The 18,181-nt window shown below is 45.0% G+C and overlaps 1 long non-coding RNA gene across 1 annotated transcript; it reads left to right on the forward strand.

Annotated features, from left to right (window-relative positions):
* Positions 1–2,968: 2,968 nt before the first annotated feature.
* LOC119403360 (uncharacterized) lies at positions 2,969–17,054 on the forward strand. The gene is made up of 5 exons (XR_007417169.1): positions 2,969–3,010; positions 4,405–4,461; positions 9,738–9,785; positions 12,857–12,931; positions 16,576–17,054. It is a non-coding gene; the product is annotated as an uncharacterized LOC119403360 (long non-coding RNA).
* The last annotated feature ends 1,127 nt before the right edge of the window (positions 17,055–18,181 follow it).

The following is an 18,181-nucleotide window of genomic DNA, read 5'->3' on the forward strand; positions in this document are numbered from 1 at the left end:
TGAAAGGAACAGCCTCCGCCACTCAGAGCCAGCGAGAGCGAGGTACGTAGTTCTGCAGGAGCAAGGACGTAATGAGTGGTCGATGAAGGTGGGCAGCGCCAACGTTATAGCACTACGCGGCAGGCTGCCGGTATGGAGTGTTTCGAAATGTTCATTTGCGGAAATTGTATTCATGAATGTGACGAAATCATGTTCAATGTTGCCGGAATTCACTGCACTGATACCATGATCTGTTTCCGTGGACCACTACCGGGTTGTTGCATTTCTGATTGTCCTTACCGCACTGGCTGCGAATGTAATGCATATGCCACTCTACACGCTAGTAATTGGCTAAAGATATATCCATGACCTTAACTTATGAGGCGCTACCCACAATGACGATAGCGCTGTAAGGAAAGCCGAAGTATATCGCTTTAGTTTACTGTAGTTCTGTAGGACGCGTAGTAATCTTGTTGAAACTTCGTGAAAAGCGTTGTATTTGGCCCGAGGAACTACGCAAGTAACGACCAAGAATTCAATACGTGAACTTGTACTCAGTAGCAGTGCACAATATTTTCACAAACGACCGTTTGTCACTCAAAAACATACTGAAATGCACCTAACGGCTGTTGGAGTGTACTTCTTGACCCAGATGCGACGGATGCGACGGATGCGACATAGCCGGATGCGACGGATGTTTGTTAAAAAATGGTCCACTACAATGCTGCACTACCTTGACAATGGTCCCTTGTGCTAAGTTTTCTGAAATTTAGTAGAAAGCTAGTGATGTATAGTGAGAGAGACAGAGAATAACCACCTTTATTTGAAAAAAACATCATTGAGGTGAGGCGTCCTTAGTCCCGCATGCAGTGAGCTCGGGCGGTGTTCTGGGCCCTCGCGGATTAGAGACAAATCCGTATTCGCTCTCAGGCGCTAAGGCCTTACGCATTTTCATATACATACAGAAGCTTCCTTCTGTTATTGGCACCTATAGATTATGCAATTTGCCGAGTTACCATTAATTTTCAGTTACTCTTCTTAGGAAACACATTCCCTTACTCACACCAGCAATGCTTACCAACTTCACCATATATTAACACTAATGGTCACACACCCAGGCATCTCACTGCAGTAATGTTATTTTTCTTCGAGACTGTTACAACTGTGCTACCGAAGAACGCTTAGCATGTCCTTTACACTCGTTATTAATGAAAGAGCAAGGGTTATCACTGTTAAAACGTACTATGTGCTCTCGGTGCAAACTACAGGATAAGAGGATAACGTCCATATGACGCAAAGCAAAGTTGTGTGAAGCAATGCCTGAACGATATACATTTGTTTTAGTTGCTCATCATATAAAGTGAAGCACACATTCAGTGTATAAAACGAATAATTGTTTAAGATCATTTTTCGTCTTGTTGCAAAAAAAATTACTTGGACTGCACAAAACCCTGAGAGGTTGTTCCGGATTTGAAAACATCCAATATCAATAGAAATGCTCTTGACTGACAGCTAAATCGCGGCTTTAGGGAACACCACGTGTTGTGGTTTTATTTGTCATATGTTTAACAGCAGGCAACATTTTGCTAAACAAATTCATAAACACTATGTAACGCACGCGTTTGGAAACAGGCGTGCGTCTCATACATTTAGTGACCGGCTGTCGCAACGCTAGCCTGAGCAGAGGCGCGAACAGAAGCAAGCAAAACGAACAATATGTCCCGTTACATAGCCTCTACACGTTTATAAAACACTGTATATGCAGACGATGCTGCAATGCTTTTCAGAAAACAAGCACGATGTATTCTAATTCTGATGCTATTCTAAGCTCTGGGGTTATTTTTTTAACACGAAAGTGTTTTATGCCGGGGTCCACCAAGTACATCCGTCACGGATATGACGTTGATAAAATGGACGCCAACTGGTGAGAAAGAAAAATCCAAGAAAAAGATACCCCGCTGGGAATCGAACCCACGACGTTGCGGCAGCGACGGCAAGCGCCCGACGCACTACCGACTAAGCTAACTCGGGAGATGCTAGACACGGCGCGAACGCGCCTTATATCTTTCACACATTCTCTTTCGCGGCGGGCGGAGCGGGGCGGTGCCGCCGTCTGTGAGATATGAAAAGAAGTAATGCTTCACGATCGACACTTACTAGCGCTTACTCCGAGATTGCACGCGATATCGGAGGACATGGTTACAGTGTCTCGATACCAGAGAGGTAGACTGGCCGCGCTGGCGTCGCCGAGGCACCCTAGACGCAGTTACGTTGGTTAAGGTCTTTCTTTGCCTTTCGCTTCGTGTTAGCGTGCGTCGGCTCATCGGAGTAGTGCAGCTTACACGTGCACCAACAGGATTTCTCCGCCGCCGACTGCTTCAATTGCGAGAGCACCGACTAACAAAACTGCTGCAGTACGCGTTGCAGAAAGGACGCGATATTGACGGGCGAATGTCGTGCCTTGGTGGAGCGAGAGCAGCGCCTGCGAGAGAGAAACCAGTGGGACGCACGCGTTTGCGGCTGAGGCTACGAACCTCTACCTCCCGTGTTGCTGAAGCGCAGTGTGTGTTATGCATGCATGAGCACAGGCGTCGGCTACCCTTTACTAGAAAGCGCACACCGTGCCGTTTCTCTCCTTAATTGACGACGCTTTGAAGAAGTGCATACCGGGTACCAGTGTTGATTATGAGCTTGTCGATATCCTTACGCGGGATTCACGATTCGCTGTGTCCAAATATATGTTCACACCTTCAGCTACCGCGCGCAACGGTTTAATAATGATCATGGGCGTTAGTCGTCGCGTTATAGACATTCTGTCAACATGGGTGCATCCACGTCAAACGGTGCTATAGCTGCCAAACACGAATAGACATTGTACAAGCTCTCATATATCACTACACAATAAGCAGTAGTTCTGTGAAGACACGTGTCACTTTCGTGCTATACCGATTCCTATGACAGAAAGATCAGTCATGTTTTTTTTTCTCATTTCCAGCCACAACTCCCCATTCACCTCCGAAACCTCATGAGGGTAAGTATTACATTATTTTCATACGTTGTATAGCAAATGCCAACGAAATGTGGTCGCGTATGGAGTATGCATCTGCGTTATTCACATTTAGATTGTGTTCTCAAGTTATGTTTTTCACGCTATTACCATCCACATGAACAGCTTACAGCGCAAAAACGACGAGGACTATAACTGAACTATAACTATGAACTACAACCAACTAGCCCAGATTTCCCTTCTCATCCACATGAAGTTAATAATTTGAAAAATTATGATTTTTCTTTATAACTCACCACAAATGGACTTTCCGCATGCACAACATTTCGTTACTTATAAGAACTGCTGAGAGAGGGTGTAGACAGAAGTTTGTCACATATATTTGCTGCAATAAGAATATTTAGTATTGTGATATGTTATTTTACCGCCTAGTCATGTAATAGAGTGAGCAGCCATCACGCCTTGGCAGGTAGTTCGAATAGGGTATGTTTAATATTAATCGCCGGTTACATTTATCAGGGTTTTCCGGTGAACCGCTTGTCTGACGTGCCCTTCTGTCACATCTTGAGAATGAGAGAGAGATTGCGTGAGCTGGCAAGACCAGGTGAGATTGGTCGCGTGACGGTGGATGTGACTTTCCGAAGAACGCCCTACACAAAACCTTAAACACAGATAAGGAGGGAGAGCATTCGCGTGCAATGTTGAGCATTTTTGCAAACTCTACCATTGCTTCGCGTTTAGTTAGACCCCTCATATATGTAGTTAAGCACTACACATATGTTAAAACCAGCCAAAGCAAATTTGCTATTCATAGGGACGCAAATATATACATAATTTCAGAGTAGACTGCCGTTCCAAAATAGCAAAAACGCCTCTATGGAGTAAAAAGACTTGGCGAGAAAGGAAAGGCACGAACAGGTGGCATGACAGCCCGAAAACACTAGCAACTGGTTGCTGTGACGTCGTAGATATGATGGCACCCGCGAGCGCTTTTGTGCGTTTCAATGAAAATGTGTTAAAGTGTATTCAAAGGGGTAAGGGATGTAATGGCAAGTTTTATGATGTTTTATAAATTCATGGGTGACGAGAATAAAATACCTGGAAATCAGATATGCCACACTTACGTTCCAAAGTAAAAGTTTCAGCGAGAACTTAAAAATAGAATAAAAATTGTTTTGCTAGCGAAGAACATGAGACACAAGATGGCGCGAAATGTTTTAAAAAAGAATCAGTCGGTCTAAACGAAGTTATGTTTTTTTATGAACTGAATAAAAGAAACGATGCGATATGTGTCTTTAAAGCGTTCATTGTACTACCTATAAAGTTAAAGCGCTCAGGATTCTTATAATAAAATATTCGCTCCTCTTGAGTGCATGCATTTTTTTCTTCTAAAAGAACGCTTTTCATTTCATTTTCAGGGCGCATGATATTCCCTAAAGGTCCTCCACCAGACCCAGAACGTCACTTAAAGCCTGGTACGTATTTTAACGCGATAGCGTTAAAGAGCTCGTATCGCAGAAATTCCGCCGTCGGCGTCGGCGCCGTTGGTTGTGAGCGAAAAATCATCATCTTCTCCGTGACCGAAAAATCGAAAAAGCTGCAAATAAAATAAATTATAAAAATGTTGGGTCCGCGTGAGAATCGAACCCAGGCCGTCTGCGTGGCAAGCAGGTGTTCTACCACACAGCCACGCCTCAGCTTGGAACGGCACTGAAAGGAACTTTCATGCATCCCAAAAATACGCTTCCTGTATACAGGTGTCACAGTACGAGATGTAATATCGCAGTAATAATGCGTGGTAAAAGCGTACATCGCCACCGGGCGTCACACCACGTCAATATCATAACGACTTGGTGGTTTAAAGACAGCCACCCATTACAAAAGGCACACACATTACTGCGCGTATTCCCTTAGGACCACGTAGTGGGTGCATCGCAACTTCGAAAAAGTTTCTCGCGCATAATTGCTCCTGGTTTAGAGCATCCTACCCATTACATAAGGCATACACCTTAGTGCACGCATTCTGTTAAACACTCGTAGTGTTCGAAGTACGCACTAGGGGCAGGATATCGCTATCGCGTTCAACTCTTAAAGGCGAAGCTTAAGCGTCCCCAAATTTTTTCGTGCTCTCGGACTGCCCCGCTTAGTTCCAGCTTCTTCATTGGCGCTATTGATTTTTGTTGACAAGAATGGATGGCGTAAAATGATGGTGTGACATTTACAGCTGCGCTAAAAAAAGAAACTAATGTTTAATATTAGTGGGTTTTCCGAGCGCCCTTACCTGGTACACGTCAGTGCACGTAAACAGGATAACACTATTATATCTCCCAGGCAATAGATACAAAACCCTGTGTTACACTGCATTCGAACGTAAAGTACAATTTTTGAAGACAAATTTTACATTAAGGTATGTGTAAACCATTATAGTATGGGCAAACGAGTCGTTCCAGCAATCTTTCCGGGTACCTACAACTCTTGTGGGCTGCAGCAGCACGAAAATTCACCGAGATCTTGCGACAATTCATCTTGTTCAATAAAAATTGTGGATGGGCCTGGGCCGTGGTTTCGAACATGACCAATACTAGTCGTTGTGGCTTTCAACCATCTTCGTTTTTTAATGCTAAGCATTTATTAGCAAACTTCTGCCACTTTGAGCGTGTCTATCTATCTATCTATCTATCTATCTATCTATCTATCTATCTATCTATCTATCTATCTATCTATCTATCTATCTATCTATCTATCTATCTATCTATCTATCTATCTATCTATCTATCTATCTATCTATCTATCTATCTATCTATCTATCTATCTATCTATCTATCTATCTATCTATCTATCTATCTATCTATCTATCTATCTTTCCGCCGACGATTCTGTGCCCTCGTGGCCGCTTCGTTGGCTGGATATATACCAAAATTGGTGTGGTGTGAAATAAGTAGTGACGGACATAAGTGAGAGGTTGTAACATGAAAATCATGACATGCATGTCATGAACGACAAAATTTACATGCCACGGTCTTGGCGTTCTCGGGGCGGATTCGTTAAAATGGTATGTATCAAAATTTGTCTTGTGTAACACGAACACACATGACAGGTCGCAGCATGCAAATCATGATATGCATGTCATGTACCGCATGATTTACATGACACGATCATGGTTCCCTCGCGGCTGTTTGGCTAGCTTGATCTAGACCGGAATTCGGTGGCGTGATATGAATGGATGGCGAACTTAAATGACAGGTCGTAACATGAAAATCACAATTTGTATGTCATGAACAGCGTGATTTGCAGGAGACGCTGATGTCGCACTCGCAGCCGTTTCGTTAGCGTTTTGTATATTTATATACCGGGTGTTCAAAGTTAAGCTTTATGGTTTTCTTACAGCACAAGGAGGTACGTGAAAACCACATTTGCAGATAAGTTTATTGTCAAGTAGGACACAAAGTGAGACCATTATTGTCAGCCGCCCAATTAACTAAGATTGAAAATGAACTTTCTAATCAGTGCAGCAAGCGGGCAAGTTTGTCGTGACGTACTAGTCATGACATACTAGTAAGAGGAAGACGAGGTGTTCGCTTTACAGAACGCTTGTGACTACCGATCCGCTAGTTTCTTAATATTTCTGCCTTCACCGCTGGATATCCGCCACGTTTCTAGCGCCGATGCAAGTATAGACCTCCCCGGGCCCTGCCGGGGATGGCGGCGACAGCGGCGGCGGTCTCCAGCAAGCGCACTGGGCTCCATAGTGATACGGACAGCGACGAAACCAGTGTCTGCACGCTCGGCAGTGAGGACTCGTCCGATGACGACTTTCAGCTCGTACGACGCCGTAAGGCGAAGCGAAGAAACACCGGGTCCTCCCTGTCTTCAGGCAAGTCAACTCTCAAATCTACTCGGAAGACCGCAGTCAGTACGATTATTTTCGTACCAGAACTCGCTACCGACAACCTGAGACAACTCAACAAACAGTCGGTCTCGGTGCTTCTCGAAGCGGCGGTGCCAAATGAAGTAAGGGACGTGAGAGTCAACACACGAAAAAATGTCCTGGCTATCGACGTCGCTCATGAGACTGCACTGAGCACACTGAGCAAAATTACGGAACTTGATAGCATAAAGGTTCGCTCGTACATCCCACTGGCCAGTGGTACCACTACTGGTTGCCATCTACGATGTGGATGTCTCTGTTTCCAACACAGACTTGCCCAGTCTGGTGAAGCCAACAGTTGATGGCATCCCTATAATACACATGTCGCGCATGGGCACATCTCGCTGTATAAAACTAACATTCACGGGTGAATCTCTGCCCTCCCATGTCAAGGTAGACCCGCCAATTTCGGCATCCTGTACGACCGTTCATTCCACGGCCACTTCAATTCCGCAATTGTATGAGGTTTGGACACGTGAGCGCCGTGTGTCAGAGCACGGTCATTTGCTCTCGCTGCGCCGAACCACACGCTGCAGACTCCTGTGATGCCACGGTCCTCTTGTGCCGCAAATGCCTCGGTTCCCATGACGCTTCGTCAAGCGAGTGCCCCAAGAAACAGAAGGAAAACGAGATTTTGAAGCAGATGGTACGAGACCGCTCGTCTCGTCGGGAAGCTGTTGCTGTCGTCACAAAGCGACGCTCCCGACGCCGTAGATGTTCAAGGAACTTTGTGAAGCGCAGTTCACAGGTGACACCTCATACTCTGCTGCCTAGACTAGACACGCCCTAGTCGATTTCTGAGGACAAGACCGCACCAGAGCACATGGACACTGAAGCATGGCCGGCATTGCCAAAGCTGCAGCCAGAGCCACAGCCAGAACCACAGCCACAGCCGAAGCCACAGCACCATACACAGCGACTCCAATGGTCGCAGCAGACACAGACCGAGCGCTGGTTCCCCACGACTTGCCGGAGAAAGACAAGGACATTGCTGCGATGCCTCGCTCTCTTCTGAACACTATATTGATGCTTTTGAATAAGCTAAACACTCCGTCAGCCCGAACTGCCTTGCAAGTGCTGAAGATTCTCGATCCAGTGTTTCAGCGCTGCAGTAATCACAACGGCTCGCCTACGGCCCTCTTAAATGCCGCGATTCCCCAATGGAATTTCAGAGCGCTGATGTCACGTAGGTCAGAGATGCCCCAGCCTCAGTGACTGATTGTACCCCTTCGCACGTGCAGTGCTCTCCTCTCTCTCCCTCTTCCTCTTTCTATTCCCCATTCCCTTGTCCCCAGTGCAGGGTAGCAAACCGGACATTCGTCTGGTTAACCTCTGCCTTTCCTCTTCTCTTTCTCTCTCTCTCTCTCTCTTTGGTGGCAGTCGCGTTTCTACACAGTTCCATTTGAAATAATTCTTCTAGCATGTCTGTGCCCCGGGATATCCCGCCGCAAAGTTTAATTGCGGTTTGCATGATTACGCATGCAAGACAGTGAGCACTGGCGCAAAGCTCCTCCCCGATGTGTCGCGGCAATTGCGTGCGGCGTTTAATCTGAGAAAAAGTGGAATGCATAGGTACAGATGATAACGATTACCGTTTTTCTACCGGCTGGCGATATCAATCAATGACTGCTGGTCACATCAGGGAGGAACACTGCGCCGATCATCACCGTATTGGATGAGTAATCATACAAACCGCAATTAAACTTTACACCGGGATATCTCGGGGCGCAGACATGCTAGAATTCTCCCAAATCGAACTGTGTAGAAACGCGACGGCCTCCAACTTTTCGATGCAAACATACCCGCTTGCTGCATTGAGTAAAAAACTTCATTAGTTATTTTCAAATATTAAGACGTCTGACAGCAATAATTATTGTCCCATTTTGTATTCCCCTGGACACATAACTTACCTGCAAAGGTGGTTTTCACGTTATTCCCAGTGCTGAATCTTTAAAAAAATACCATAAAGCTTTACTTTGAACACCCGGTATACTGTAACGAAGAGGAAATAGTCCGGCGCAGAGGCAGCAGCATCATCGAGCGTGCAGCAGAGGCTCGAGCTAGCGAACTGTGCTCGGTACATTGCGTGACCAGCTCTACGTTCAATAAATCGACTTTATAACATTATATATATATATATATATATATATATATATATATATATATATATATATATATATATACCACGGTGCATACCATGCTAATGAAACGTATTCTTCTATAGATGGAGAGTCTTTTATGACCACACGCACTGGTGTCATGCCGCACCTGTTTTGGTATATATGCAGTAAGCGAAGCGGCTGCTAGCGCATATATATATATATATATATATATATATATATATATATATATATATATATATATATATATATATATACATATATATATATATATATATATATATATATATATATATATATATATATATATATATATATATATATATATATATTGGTGGGCTAGCGGCCGCTTCGTTTACTGCATATATACCAAAACAGGTGCGGCATGACACCAGTGCGTGTGGTCATCAAAGACTCTCCATTTATAGAAGAATACGTTTCATTAGCATGGTATGCACCAGGTTGTACGCGCGTGCATGGGTCACAAACATGTCATCGTGTACTACATGTCATGACATGAATGTTTTGATCTGCTTCAAAGCCAAAGAATGCGGTGTATTCAGCGTCTTATACTGCTTCGCATTACATCGATTCCCACAGGGCGTGGGATATACCGTTTTTTTTGTTGCTGCATTCAAAGCACTGGCGTTATGTTTTAACCTTTGCAATAGCAACATACGACTGTCATACGATTGTCTCGCAGGTGCGAAACCTCCGCCAATTCCAAAGCGTGGTCCAACACCACCTCCTCGTACGTATTATATTGACCACCATCCTTTCTACTAACTGGCAGTAGAATTGCACAAATAAGTTTATTTACAACAATACTCCCGCTCGAATTATGAATAAACAATAAACTAAGGCTGCATAAAGCCCTATTATTGTATGTGCAAAATAAATGACGCGCTCTCTGTTACATACTTGCGGATAAAAGCTTAGCTCTTCGCTGATAGAGCAGTCCCTCTGTGGCGTCTAACCACAGCCAAAAAACAAACGCATTCGTGACGAACCTTTGTTACATCGCCATTCGTGACGCATCCTCTGTTACATCACCATACCCATGGCGGTGCCATGGTTATGGCGATGTAACAGAGGTGGCGTCTGTGAATTGTAGAGTGAATAAAAATGGCAGGCTTTCCCGTAATCTATAGTGGATGTAGCCATCAGATATCTACCAGCAAAACTGATTGGTCGGAAATTATTCTAGCCACAATCTTGGGCACACTCTAAGAAAAAGTCGAGTATTTGGGCAGTATTTCTGCTACACAAAAATAATTGTCATCCACCTCGCGTACTTTCCTCGCATTATCACCGCGGTCCCGGCACTTGCCGGTCACGAACGGCGCGCGCGTTGTCAGCGTGACATAGCATTCTTGATAGGAAAGTGACGAGAGCCAGGTTTTCAAGAAAGGAAACGTGAGCAAGCCAGATGACGATTATTGTTGTGTAGCAGAAATACTCCCCAAATACTCGCTGTTTTCTTAGAGTGCATGTTCGCAAGGGCACACTACACCAAACTACACCACACTACACTGGCCACTCGTCCATATGTGCGCCAGTGTTTGCTGTCGTTGTGCGAGATAAATCTTGGGTGTGTAAACAGGCAAACAGACGTTCATGCTGGGAGTCCACAAATTATATATTTCAGAAGCCATTTTCTCAGAAAAGAACTGGAACAGGCGCAGCCATCTCCTGCTTGGCGTGTCGTCGTCGTCGTCTCTCCGGTTCGGATTCTTTTGGCACGTACTAGCGCGCTACATGGGCATTGCCTAGCATATGCGGCCACGACGCTGCAGGAGGCTTCTGCGCTGCACGGAACGTGGTTCCATCTCTCCAAGAATGCAGCAGCCCTAGCCGCGAAACCACTTAAGGTAACTTGAGCAGAGCGCAATTCACTCGCCGATCGCTGTTTTTCAAAATAGCACACGCTTGGCGCTGGCGTGTAAAAGAGCAAATTTATGTTGCCGATACCGCCCTCTGGACACCGCCATTGGAAGTTCCAGATAAAAAATGGTGATGGTATTAGACGCTACAGCTTAAGTGATATTGTGAACAAATATTAAGAAATACTTCAAAGCCATATTCGGAACTTGTTTGAGCAGTAAGCAGCGTAAGTAATGAGGTGACTGTAGACAGGGCCTGTGCCTGAGACCGCTCTGTTCTAATATTTTGGCTAGATGCCATGGTGATCTCGTTCTGTCTCATCTGAGTACCTGTACGTTTTCGTGTGAGGGCCAGGATGTCTCGTTTGAAGCGCCCGGATAACGGCGCTGGAATTTGGCTCAGGGTCACTTAAAGGCCGCTACCAGCGGGAACTAAAAGCGGTTCATGCTTAAAAAAACAAACTATTTCTCCTTCTAGGAATAAAGTGCACAAACTAATGTCGCGTTCTTTTGTCAATAAGTCACAGAGAATGGCGATGCGCTTCCGGCCAACACTTCCAGTCGTACTGGGCCTTCTGCTGTGCCTCGCAGATGATTCTTATGTTGCGCCAATCATTGAGAGATAGTCCTGCGCATCATCCAAAAGTCACCAGATGAGCGACGCGTCATCAGCTAACAATGACTGCAAACAAAACTCACCCGTATCAGGCGTAACGCGGGTAACGCGGCAAGCCGTATTCCTAAAGGCGTCTTGACTAGGCTAAGAGATGTCAAACGCCTAATGGGCCCCCTACGACTTCTTTGGAAGTGGGTGTGGTTCAAAGGAGCAGAGCCCACTGCCGGTTTAGGATCAGCGAGCCACAGGGCTGCTTCAGCCGTCTCTTCACGTCTTCTAGCGCGCCGCTACACGCGCGCGCTTGATCCGTAACGTCGCCTAACGCAGTGCGTCAACGCCGTTCTTACCAATACACAAACACGATATTTATCTACCTTTAGCTGCATCCCAACACTGTACAACACGCGATCCAAAACCGGCGAGGAAGCAAAGAGGCTTCCTTGCTCGAGCGAAACGCTGCTAGCATGTTTGGGTGGAAAACGGTGCTCCTTGACCCGCCGCAACAGAAAAAATGTCCCTCGTACCTACGCTGTGTACGGCGGTGATCTACGGTGGGCCTGGTCGGGAGAATTGAGGCTAGTCTCCGTACGCATGGGAATGCAATAAGTCGTACTCCGCGCTTCATAACAACGCACGGGCAGCAGCCACTGATCTTTGGCTTATCCTTCCGTAGCGGATATAGCAGAAGGCAAGTGATCCCAAAGGAAGGCTGGCCGACGTAAAAGAAATGTAGCTTTCCCGTTTGATGTCTAAGAAGAGAGAGTAACCCGCCAGGGCGCGTTTCCGTCACGCAGAATCCCGAGGCAACCTATAGACATGGCGCATCGTCACTGTCAAGAACTGACTAATTCTTTGTCTTCTCCCTTTCGCCATATGCCATCACATGAGAAACGGGATAGGTAAGGCGTCAGCAGAGAAGCGAATGTTCGCTTAAATGTGAATGGCGTGTGTCGATGTCTACAAAAATAATGTTTCCGCTGGTACAGCAATTTTTTTCTCTTTGCTGAGTGTTACCAGCGACAGTAATACAAGAAGGCACCGTGCTTGTATCAAAGTCTTAGAAGTAACGAAACTTGCGCAACTTACTAAACGATATATAGCATATAGTAATCTGCCAGCAAGAGGTACTCATAGTGTGCGTGGCAGAGTGAGCTTACGCAAGTAGGATGGCATGTCTTGCGCATTCGTGCTGCCTGCCACTGTCAATTTTCTATCGACCTTACCTGCGAGAAATATTTTATAGACGATAACAACGGTGTCCAAAACTTACGTTTTTTTTTATTTTGCAGTTGCAGATCTCATGTTTGACTCACTTTCTTTCAGGAATGGATTCCGTTTTCGTTGGTAAACCACTTCCTCCAAAGCCAAGTCGATTCCGATTACCGAAAATCCTTCGCCGTACGTATTAAAATCCCAAACGAGCCTACCCCGAGAGCAGCTTCGCCAGCACGCTTCAAAAATCAGATCATTTTAGCTCATGCGATAACTTGCAATATAAAGCAGGTAATCTTAGTTATGTGGTCCTGGCCCGCGTAGTGCCATCTGTGGCACACGGCGGAACGCAGTGGCATCAGACAATTATATTTTATATCACTTGAAATCTAAAAGCACGCTGTAAGCTATTCGAGTTTAGAACAACCGTGTAAATAGTGCGAATTGTTCCCTTTATTTTATCCCTTACATGGCATCAACAGCATGACTACTCTTATCCCTAGTAAAGTTGAACACCTTCAGCGAATCGCGCGACTAACAAAAAAGTAGATAATATTGAATTTCATCTTTAACTAATACTACATCGAGAGACATATCTAGCTCTAATTCTACTGACCACTTGAAGTCCCTATTTCACCTTGAATTCCCTATTTTTTTCACCTTGAAGTCCCTATTTCCGCTAATTAATGTCTCGACAGGTCATTCACCGCAATTCAAATCACCTGGCGCGACCGCAGCGCAAGCGCGACGCAAGACGTGTGACAGCATTGGCCAAAAAATGAAAACGCATGGCTTGAGGAGCGAGCAAGAGGAATAAGAGAACGCTCTTGGCTCTCGGCCAGCTGTACGCTACAGCAGCAGCTACTGCTCTTTGGTGCCAGCGTCTATCTCGCTCAAAGGCCCGGCACATGATCAGCTAGCTGCAATGAGGTGTCGTAGCTGTGCTCGCGAGTATCACTGGTGCTGTACCACGTGGATAGGGTAAAGTTTAACAACTGCTTCTCCAGCGCGTGTTCGCTCCGGTTCGCCATGAATGCCGCATAACCTAGGCCTTTTGTGCGTGCGTTTTAGCGCAACCGACAGGCTGAAGTCAGTCGTCCAGTAGGGGCAGTCACAAGGGAGACTGCGAAAGCTCAAGAAAAGGCAAAGTTGCCTGCTGAAAGGTCGAGGCCAAGAGAGGCAAGATTAGCACGTCATAACGAAGCTGACCAAGCACGGAAGCGTTCGAAGACTGAAGCTACTGCAGGCGCCAACTGTATAGCGTTCGTTCGGGATAACTAGGCTTCCAAAGTTAAAAATCTGCCAATAATTTCTACCCGAGTTATGCTATATATAAGATGATATTAAGGGTAGATTGTCTCGCTTTTATTCAGCAAAATAGGGAAATATGCCCAGCCATTCATGTTTCTGATAGCATGCTGTATTTGTGGCATTGTTTAGATTCTACAAGAAACGCGAGCATCCATAGAATTTGCTATATAAACAAAGTATATCGTTGCTCCATTTTAAGACTAGGGGAAATATCACCTTTGATCAATCAACTAAATCATTCGCGGTACGTTTCTCCAGTTGTAAAGGTTATTGCGGATGTTAAGCCTGCTGTAGTATTTCGTACTCTGCAGTTACAGAACTTCTGTTACGCACATCATATGGTGTACTAAATGAAGAGAACGGTCTACACATGTATTGAAGAAGTTTGTGTAACTCATTTTTATATGTGTAACGGACATTCTCCAAGGTGTTCTTCATTGTGAACAATGCTTCCTTGCATAGCCGAATTGGATCTTACCCCTTATCTTTTATGACCGCCAAAATCATTTTTTATTTGCGACATAGACATGCCCTTAAGGCATAATATATGTTGTGTTTACTTGTGTTAAATGTGCGCCGTTAGGCCGGTGTTGTGTATGAAGTGAAGAATTGTCTTGTGGAATGTATTGTCATGTATCCATCGGTCATAACTGTTTGTGTCACTGTAGCGAAGACCAGTTTGCAGGAGATGACGGAGTGTTCCGTCTGTAATCCTTGGCATGTCCATGTAAGGTGGTATGCATCTGCTTGCATCACCGGAACAGAACAGTGCGGGCATTTAGCACCAACTGGTAAATGCGACCAGTTCCATGTTGAGATAAATATACAATTTCTTAAAATTACCTAGAGGGGACTCTGGCACTGCGATCGTTCAGCCACCACGGGAATAATGGGTAGTACACAGATTTGCCTAATGTTCGTACTTACGGCTTCAAACGCACTTGTGGCTTTTTTATTGGTGTGTTTAGGTTTCCTTTCGGACAAAAGAATGGATCGTTGTGAACTTTGTGACCAGATTTGTATTGGTGAGGCTAAAAAAGTTAAAGTGGTGAAGTGGAACTGCTGACTTTTGCTGAACTTCGTTTTGGGACAAAGCGGACGCAGGCGACGCGGAGCCAAACGGAGCCCAAAGAACGAAGTTTAGACAAATCTTACTACTCATCATTCCCATGCTGGCTGAAGCGCCATGCGTTACAGCTCCCATAGACACTAGCGCCAAAGTTCCCTCTAGTAAGTATTGTAGGAAACTCTATGGAGATGAAAGCTGGTGTAAGGGACACCCCTGCCCGAAGCCTCCTAAGCACGACTTCCTCCGCCCTAGTAAGGTGAAAGGGGAGAGAGCAGACACACGGTGGGACAACAGCGCGTGTATCCTGCCGGAGAATGTTGTTACGGGCAAGGAGTGTATTTAGGGGTTGATGTGGAAGAGGAATAGATAGGAGGCCTGTATTAGGAGGGCAGTGTGCCTGTTGGTCAGCAGCAATATTGTGAGGGTTCGCAGCATGGCCTTGATTTCAACCACTTGAATCTTCATCCCCACGCTGGCAGCCGTCGAAGCGTAGACTTGACTAAACAAATAACTTTAATGTATTTACGTAACGTTCACAGTAAATAAATAGGTTGAATTGGCGAGAAAGAAAGGGTATTAGGAAAAATGTTTCCTTAAGAAATTCAAGTTCTATTTCTCTATACCTCTACAGCACGAATTTAGTCTGTGTCACGAAATAAGTTTATAACAATCAGGTCTACAGCCGGGCATAGTTTTTTGCAGCACATACATAAATTCAGGGCGCTTACAAACGGCTTTCAAGGAATTTTTTATGTAAAATATTTTCGGGAATTTCGATGAGACAGACACTTCCTACCAGTGACGTAAGCTTGAGCGATATGCGTTTAGTAAGTAGCCGTTTCCCTTTTCTTCGTCCTTGTGACAGGCTTCGACGAGTGTTTGGATACCAGCCAGGCACAGTTATTTTAAATAGTTGGGCCACCTGAATAGAGAAAAAAAGACACAAAAGGCCAACAAATGCAGGTGCATCTGCCGCGTCTTCTGCCGCTTCGATGCGGTTTTAATAATTAACGTTGGACGGAGTTCACCAGCAGGTGCTTTATTGGGTACCGTAAAGGATTGAATGAATTATTGAGCAGTCTTTGCACTTTCTTATTCTTTTTGGTCACTGAGTATTCGTCGCTTTTAGAATCACTCTGATTGAATAAATAAATTGAGGCTGTTTCTGGCGCACGTAATGGGCACACTGCTCATAAGCGCAACGCTACATTTCTTGAAATTATTTTTTGTTACGCAATGCCTATGTTGGTGCATATTAGAATTGCGTGACCCTTCCGAGCTCTTGGCACAAACTGTATTACTGCCACTGGTAACGGACTACAATAAGACACACTGTACTACATGAAAACAAGTGTGCTTTGTGAATTACAAGGACCAAGTTGGTGGGAACGATATGAGAGAAAGATTTCTTTAGCCGATAACTCACTTACGATTGCTTTTTTGTCGACAGTGACATAGTGCTGGCCACGCTTTTAAATGATACGTCGAGGGAACTGACTGTAAGTTTGAACGCTGCTGAGTGAACGGTCTGCCAGCTTTGCATGAGGCCCAGCACAACATCATATTGGCTCTAGCTGAGGGTTTATCAAAGTGCCGAGATTGCTGGACCCCATGCAGACGGCAGCTTCGAGGCTTCAAGGAACCGAAGAGATCCATGTTACGGTATTTCGTCGGCTGGCACGCCTGGCCTCTTTGAAGAAGCATACGCCTACAGACATTATCAATAACACAGATAGAAGACACTGCAAAAAACAAAAGCAAACAAGTGAATTACACAACTCGGAACGCCTGTACTAAAATGCGCCGGATCGCTGGCTTTATTTCTATAACATTTCTGACTACGTTCGCCATTGCACTGATTGTAGTCAGTATATCTGCATGTGCAGTAGTATACGTCGTTCCTTTAGCAGTGAGAGAACAGCTCGTCTGTTCCCCCATAATTTTGCCTGAATAAAATGTATTGGGTAAACATTTAGACAAGTGTTGAAGATTTAGTATTTCTCTGTTTACTGGCATGTAACTCCTATAAGCTCATTCTGAATGTGCTGGTTACTTCCCTTTACCTTCTCCAAAAGAGTAGAGACGGACTTGTCTCAACTTGGTCTTACAGAAACGGCGTAGTTTGCAGAATTTTAGGGCTGCTGAACCCTATAACTTCAGGGAAGAACCGGCATGGGGTAGGGGTGTTTGCGTGGCGTGCTTAAGAGCCTCACTTAAGCTAGATGGAGGTAGAAAACGCTGTTGGGAAGCATGGGTTGAGCTAAAACTCAAAAATAATAAAACTCCGAGTAAAAAAAAACTTTTGCTTTCAGAGGAAGAGCTTCGTCTTCAAGTAGTTTTTTTTCGCCTGGAGCATTTAGGTTGGCGTCAATTACATCCAACAGTGGGCCAACTTCGGTGAAATGTTCACGTTTAACTCTTTTAAACCGCGCACATATAGTATACCCAAGGTAAATTTTATAGAAGACCACACTTCAAATTGAAAAGTGAAATATTAACTAAACCTCTCACCAGCAGGGTGTCGGAACGGAACGAAAACCAAAAACGAAAAACGAGAAAAAACGATATTTTTGACCGGAACGGAAACGTAACCGAAACTTTATCTATTATTTCGTTCCGGAGTGAAACCGAAATTTTTTCAATCGTTTTTCGGTTCACGAGAAAACCTGGCAATCCCGAACTGAGGTCATGCTACGTGAGCAATTATGCACATCTCAGAGTACAGTATTAGCGCGTACCTCAGGCAGGAATTCCAAAGGAAAGATATGTTGAAATTGTGCGAAAAACAAAAAACAGTGGCAACTGCAGATATGTTTATATTGACGCAAGTGGACTTTTGCGCGCCTGTCACACCGGCCAGCGTGGAGAGGGCATGGTCGGCACCGAAGTTTGTTACAGCGAAACCTGTTATGAGATCAGAACAGCCGATTTTGGCGCCATCCGCCGGTGTCCGTACCACTATCGCGTGAAATAAAAAAAAAATGAAATGAGAAACACATTTCTAGGATCCAAATGAATTTTAACCCGCGCCCTGTGCGTGGCAGTCGAGTATCCCA

This window comes from Rhipicephalus sanguineus, chromosome 8, assembly GCF_013339695.2.
Source record: "Rhipicephalus sanguineus isolate Rsan-2018 chromosome 8, BIME_Rsan_1.4, whole genome shotgun sequence".
Classification (NCBI taxonomy): Eukaryota; Metazoa; Arthropoda; class Arachnida; order Ixodida; family Ixodidae; genus Rhipicephalus; species Rhipicephalus sanguineus.